This window comes from Camelina sativa, chromosome 4 (genome assembly GCF_000633955.1).
Source record: "Camelina sativa cultivar DH55 chromosome 4, Cs, whole genome shotgun sequence".
Lineage (NCBI taxonomy): Eukaryota > Viridiplantae > Streptophyta > Magnoliopsida > Brassicales > Brassicaceae > Camelina > Camelina sativa.
The window spans coordinates 8847021-8854652 of record NC_025688.1 but is presented as its reverse complement, the minus strand read 5'-3'; the positions used below and the strand labels follow the sequence as shown (position 1 = coordinate 8854652).

Here is a 7632-nt window from a genome sequence, read left to right as displayed (position 1 = left end):
GTATACCTCAGGTTTTTTACAATGTCTTGTGCTCTCTCATATAAAGAAGTCAGCCTGCTCCCAAATTGAAACACCGAATCATAATTCAACAAACCAACATAAAATGCCTTCAGCAAAGGTTCCCTTATTCCCACTTTCTCATCTGGCTTGCTGAACGGTGGCGTAAATGTCTAGTACGACTCAAACATGAGAGATGAACTTGTTTGTTTGTCTGTCCTCCAAGCTGTTCCATATTATCCTCCAAGCAAATCTGCATAGAAAATTAAATAACTATCACTAGTTTTGTGATTACAAAGCACAGTTACTCAACTAAGCTAAAGAGGAAACAAAAACACCCCTAGAAACTACTGCAGCATGAATACCATAGATCAAGCAGAGTCTACTCAATGATGAAAAACTTCAAATCTCAGAAAAAATGTCCCTGGGAAATGGATTTTACCAACAGTATCAATATCTGTAAATCTAACGACACTACTACTCCAGCAAAGCATACCTTGATATATAAACAATCCAAGCTCTTCTTCTTCGAGACAGACTTGTAGAGCAGCTCACAAACTCACGCCAGTAGCCACATAACAGTCCCTCGAAAAAGCCACGTCCTTAGAATACTTACTTGACCAGCTAAACCCTCTCCATTAAACTAACATCGTCCTCAACTAAAGCCAGAAACCGCTGGAACAAGTAATACAATTACAAGCAAGACAAGCCCTTTTTTGGTTTATTTAGAGGGTCAAGAAGCTTTGGACGGAGGTCCTTCAATGGCGGCTCCGTTGAGGCAAAATTGAAAGATAGAGGTTTTGGAGTGAAACTCAAAATAGATTTAGACAAAAGTTTTTTTCCCTTACCTCTTTAACAAATTGAACACTGCTGTTATGTAATCTCTTAAGCAATCTCAGCTTTCAAAGTCATAATAAACTCAAATTAGTTTTGACATTGGCTCCTCTGTCGAGTTTGGTCCAATGCATGATGTACAAATGAGTAATCTAAACGGTTTTTGTAGCACTGGACTAATCGTAGTATTCCCTAAAGGTGAAACAGAGGGATAGTTTAAGACCATAAAAACGATTACACCTTAATAATTATTCTCAGAAAAGTTGAGATTGCAGATCCAAACAGTATGAAGACTATTAGGAAGACAAGCTACCATTCCCCAGAATCAGCATATGGCCTGTATAATATCATTCTTCCATGTGATTACCAGCGCAAGATCCTTTGACATCAACCGAAAAAGAGTACTCTTGGTCACAGCCCTTGTAAGAGTCGCACATGAAGTATAATGTGTATGACTTTTCTCCCGGTTCACTCGGTACTGTGAAATCCAGATTCACCTTCGCTTTCCATTGCAATGAGACACGCTTGATAGCCTGCAACTGGTTAGTCTTGGTGTCTCCCACAACCAGCCACCATCCTTCTTCTTTGGTCTTGGGATACCTGAGTGAATCCACGGGTCCCACTTCTGTCCTCCCCTCCATGTCTCTCTCAAGCATCACTTGCAGTGTAATCACTTTCCCTGGGGTCACCTCTTCACTGCCCACAACCTCATAAGTAAGCTCGATGTTTGGAAAGCGGTTGCAGAATCTTGCAATGTCTAGAAGCTGAGCGTTTTGCATCTTGAGAAGCTCTTGGCATTCTACGTCCTCCATCTCCACAAGATCGAAAACGGTTTCAATATTTTTCCCCGGATTCTCTTGACACCTCCTGGCCAAGTCCTTTGTGAAGTGAGGGAGCTGCAGAAGCATGGAGTCCTGCTCCCACATGCCTTGAGTTACCATACGGCTTACTTCCATAGCTAACAGAGCAAGATTCAGCCAGCCATTGCTTGATATCACATCAACCATCGCTTGAAGAAGTCTGGTTGCAGATATAAGGACATCACATTGATCCATTACCAAGTTCCCGCCAATGTTTTTGCCTTGAGAAATGCGCTTGAAGAAGCACGTTTGCCTTCACATGAGGATCTGTGCAGTTTTGGTTTTCAAAAGAGAACCTCTGGTGATTGATTAGTCTCCGAACTGTGTCCTCTTCCCCAGGACGTATAGGGATCAAGTCATACTCCGAAGCTGATGTTAAGATCTCAAGAAGACCCTTCATCTTGGTTTTAGAAGACAACAGAGAACTGAAGCGCTTAACGGTGGTACAACTGATGTAATAATAAGAAGCAATCATACCAAGGTTGAGAGGAGAGAGTTCCGTCTCATCTTCTATCTCAATGCATTTACTGGCTTCAAGATCAGACAAGGTATTCTCAACCAGCTCTGTTAAGTGATCAGACAAATGCTTGTGGCTAACACCTTGGAGATTGTAGTAGTTAGGGTTCTGGAGAAGCCTCCTGTACATGAAAGTCCACGTAAGATAATCCACAGCATCTTGCTTGTTCTCTATAACCCCAGCAACCACTTCTGAATTGAAATTATCATGCAAGAAATACTGGAGATGACTTTCCACAGGTAAGGCTTCGTACAGAAACTTCTTGTAATACTCTCTTCGTGGTGCGTGACAAAAGATCACACACTTCCCGGAATTGTCAAGAAGCGGTCGGCTAGCAAGCCCCATCATCTAAAGTAGATCGGAGACGGGATAATCAGAATGTGAATTTTCCCTCACATCGTGATACTGTGTCCCCATTATGACTACGTGAAATGCGCAGTTAATGGAGTGCCCCAACACAATGAATTGCTCATCACACAAGCCTGAATCCGGCCAGATTCAAAGAGCTGTATCACAATCTCTTGATCTAGACTGCTTAAACCCTCATGCAAGTACCCAATACCATGGCGCAGTGTCTCCTTAAGTGTTTCCTCACGGATTTGGCTAACAAAAGGGTCGACTTCTTCCAGTTTTCCTATCAAGAATTCAGGACTCTATGGACTATCCATGTGAGAATAAGCCATCAGGTCCACAGCAGTCAAGAGAACATGTTTACAGCTAGGGACAAAAACAATAGCCGGTTTCTTGTTCTTGGCATGCCGGACTATGGCGGTGTAGGTTGGCTTGGTAATCGCCTGCATCATGGCTTGAAAACTGGATATATCCACTCCCTGAATGTGGATCTCCAGTGGAACAGGACGGACTCCGGGAGGGAAGTTGAAAAGGCTGTGGGAACTGACCCCAATCCATTCTCCAAGATCTTTCGCATTTGCAAGGGAAGTAGATAGCGCGACAATCCTGATCTTGTTATTGACCTTACTTGAGATATATCTCATTCTGGAGACGATTACCTCCAACACTGGACCACCCTGACCTCTAATTAGATGGAGTTCGTCAATGATGAAAAGACTAACCTGTTGAACGTAGATTCTCTTTTTCCACCTGCGGGAAAGAGCATCCCATTTATCAGGAGTACTGATGATTATCTGACCTTTCTCAAGCAGCTTAAGATCCAACGTTGACTCCCCAGTTAGCTTAACAACCCGTAAACCAAGACCCTTCCCAAACTTCCTCTCCCAGATACGAAACTGCTTCTCAGCAATAGCCTCAAGCGGTGCAATATAAACAACACGCATTACAGCATCATGACCTTCTTGATGATTCCTCAGAATAGCAAACTCCGCACAAATAGTTTTCCCACTTCCCGTTGGAGCAGAGACCAACACATTGTCGTTCATGTTATACAAAACAGTAAAGACCTGAGTCTGCACTGGGTTGAAATGCTTGAAATCCTGATATAGTCTCTCATAATTTGGATTCCTTAACGCTGTCACTGGGAGGGGCTGCAAGTCCAGTAGCTCCGTTGGAGGTGGATACTTTTCTGGAAGAATAAGATGTCTGAAAGATACAGGCAACACAGTCTGCGAGCCAAGCCACTTGTCTGAAACCATACGGACAAAATACTGAGCTGGCAGCGGTTCAAAGATTGGAACAGTGAAGTTCAAAGTGTGATCCTCATCAAAACACTGCTTCTTCAAAAGAAAATACTCGTGATGAAGGATATTTTCACCATCATTGTCTTCCACAATTATCCAAAACGGCTCAACATATTTATGAATTTTGTCGTCCCACTGGAAATCAGGTGTAACTGTGAGCTCCACCCGTAGAACAGATCGAGTAATAGGCAGAACATGTGCAAAAAGAATCATTTTTGGGACCTGGTGGATGAGCTTGTAAAGCGGCCTGCCCAACTTAGGTTTACGGAAAAGCTCTCCTAAATCCTGTGACGATAGATCACAATATCTCTCCCACACCAAATCCTTTCGATCCAACCTCATCAAAATCTCATTGGGAATTCCGTGAAACTGACGAAGGGGTGTCTGGACACTCCACATCCGCTTATCAACCATTTTAGACAACCTCAGAGCTTTCTCTGCCAGTTGAGCCCATCCCCGCTTCAATACAATTTCATAAAGAGCTCGCAGAAGACGTCCAGCAGTCTGAGTAATGTAAACCATGTCAGATGTCAAAGAAAAACCCTCAAGCGTTAGCCGTGAAATATATGCCTGTAGCAATACATTTATCTTTGCACTGGGATCCTCCAAAGTTTCCTTGATTGGAATCGGGACCTGAACCAAAAGTTTTGCCTGTTCCATCTTCTCATCTTGCCGAACAGTCACATACTTGAACTCCTCACTCAATGAGAACAGACGATAAAGATCTATATCACCCATTGTTGGCTTCAAATGCTCATTGTATGTAGCTATAGTCCCATGGGTTATGTAATAGTAGCTAGCAATGCGTCCCAATTCTGTAGCTTCGAAGTATCCACTTTTCCTGTCATACTTAACCAAATTGTTTTTGTCCAAGATAGTAGCAGCCGAGCGTATCAGGTCAGCTCTTCTCTCCTCCAACACTAAGTCTTTTGCAAGGGCATCAGGCGCTAAGCCATACAACGTTGGATTACGAACCATACGGATATATAAATATGTATAAGCCAGTGGCAAGCCTCTCTAGCATTCTGAACGGTTCCAAGCACTATTTCAGCATTAAGCTGATCAGCAAGTCTGGAAATAAAATGGCTTTCAATAGGTAGTTGCTCATTCATCAAAGAAAGATAATATTGCAGCTCGCTGTGGCCAGTGATAATTATACCCTCCCCATGTTGATCATACTGAGGTCTTCCAGCACGACCAAGCATCTGCATAACATCTAGAGGACTCAGCTCCACCCACGCCCCTTTTTCAGGATTATACACCTGGGTTCCTTTTATAATAACGGTATGTGCAGGCAGATTCACACCCCATGCGAGAGTTGCTGTGGAAACCAAGACTTTCAAATGCCCTTGAGCAAAAAGATACTCAACAATCTCACGATCACTCCTTGTTAACCCAGCATGATGAATTGCAAAATCGTATGGTAGAATGTCTTGCAGGTCACGATTTTTAACAATGTCCATGTGACAAAGAAGAACTTCACGACTTACACTATCTTCCTCCACGAGTCTGCTGACTGTATCATTCGCCATTGCACTGTCCCGTATTGCTTTTGCAGTTTTTGCTGTTTCCTTCCTCGAATGAACAAAAATAAGGACCTGGTGCTTTCCAGCGCCCGCCAATACTTTCTGATAACATAGATCATTCATCAATTGGAACCTCTGCAACGGTTTCTTCACACTGATTCCAATATACTGCTGATGGAGAGACACAGGTCTGTAGCTGCTGTCAAATTTAAACAAACCTTTCTTAAGATCACCCCGCAAAAATAAGAACGTCTTCATAATTTGGCACTGTAGCAGATAAACCCACCAGCCGAATATTCTCTTTCGTGGTTTCAATTTGCCTAAGAGTCCTAGCGACAATGCTTTCAAGCACAGGCCCTCGACTATCAGAAGGAGATGAATTTCATCGATTATAAGAAGTCTCACAAGCTGTGTATAAGTTCGATCTCCAGACTTCCTAGTGATGATATCCCATTTCTCTGGTGTTGTAACAATTATCTGAGTCTCTTTAATTTCTCTCCCAGTTAGTGACTGATCCCCACTGAGTTCTCTCACAGTAACTCCATAATCTTTCAGACGATTAGACAAATTACCTACAACTTCAGTAACAAGGGCTTTCATGGGTGCAACATAGACAACTTTGTAATCTCCATGGTTATAAGTTCCATCTTCTTTCCTATTCAATTCAAGTTGCTGCAGTATGGTGAGCATAGCGACATTAGTTTTCCCAGCACCAGTTGGAGCACAAAGAAGAATGTTCTCTGCCTTAAAAAGTGCAGTGTCATACACTTTGCTCTGAACACTGTTCAACTGTTGCATTCCCTTAAAAGCTGGTTGGGCTCAATCAGGCATTTCAGTAATTTTCACAAGCTTCTCATTGCTATCCACCTTTTTAGAAACCCATGGCACATGAACTTCATCATATCCCTTACCATGACTTATGTAAGAGCCAGGGGGAAGGTCACACTTCTTCTCCCCCATCAGGAGACCACCCTGGTCAAAAGCCAAGCTCTCCAGGTCCAGCATCTGACGCTGACCCTTCATCCAACCAGTCTCTAAATCTCTATCAGCAACAGCTCTCCTGCCTCTGCATCCATCTTCACCAGTTTCATGCTTAAAATGTCGGATTTCTTCATGAATACTGTTTTGCAGGTTCTCCTCCCTCTCCTTCGCTGCTGCTCTTGTTGCATGCAACTGCTCCACAATTGTTGTCAACTCTGGGGCGGCCAACCCCCTCATTGTCTCCTCAATTCGATTCCTCTCTTCCTGATCTTCTGCCCTAGCCAAACGAGTGCACCACACAACCTTAAGACGGTTCCGCAGAAGAAATTTAACAAGGCCAAAATTTTCAAACTGAAGGTGCACAAGCAGCTTTTTCTCAACATCCATATCATCCCCTTCAGCGAGTATCTTAAGCAGCTCTTCTGCAAGTACCTGGCATTGTTGTGGATCAATCTGCTGTTCATATGCATGAGATATCTTTCTCTGGAGCCAAATTGCATCAATGTCATGAACATTAAGATCTGTGCCGTCATTTGAATGTCCTGCATCCCGTCATTTATCCCTGCACCAACCCGCATACCTCCAGTTCTGGTAGTCTCTTCATCCTCCTCATCATCTTCCTCTTGAACCATATCAGCAGGATCACTCTCCTCATCATCTACTCCCTTCTCCTCAAATTCAACAGCCACGCCCAAACCATCATCAAACCCTTCATCATAATTAGCTTTACCACCACCACCAGAAGAATCACCAGTCTCTAGAAAGTCGGTGATCAACTTTCCAATGGAAACAAGCTGATCGAAATGGTGACCGACAATATAGTTCAACAACTTGTCAATCTCCATCTTTTTCTCAGAGTTTCCAAATGTTTCGTTCTTGAGAAGAGCCAAAATCTCATCTGCCGCACCAATAACAACATTCAGAGGTGGCCCACCCAACCGCAGCTGAATAAAACTAAGCATGGCCTCATAAGCAGCCCTCGTCTCCTTAGTCTTGGGATGATAAACCGCGTCATCATCAGTATCAGCCCTAACACGACGCTTCTTGCTTTGCGGAACATTAACAGTATCATCATCTACAACGTCACGTTCCTTCTTCTTCCTAGACTCTCTAACCTTATCCTCCAACTCCTGAGGCCTTCCCATACCAACACCAGAGTACCACGGATCAGGATCATATGTATCATGACGCATACCGGTTGGCACCATAATATAACCGGCTCTGTCGTCATCTGCTTCCGCACCACCTCCCAAGTCCGCCAT

The 7632-nt window shown here is 43.4% G+C and overlaps 1 pseudogene; it reads right to left on the bottom strand.

Moving 5' to 3' along the window:
- Window positions 949-7632, bottom strand: LOC104783687 (annotated as a pseudogene).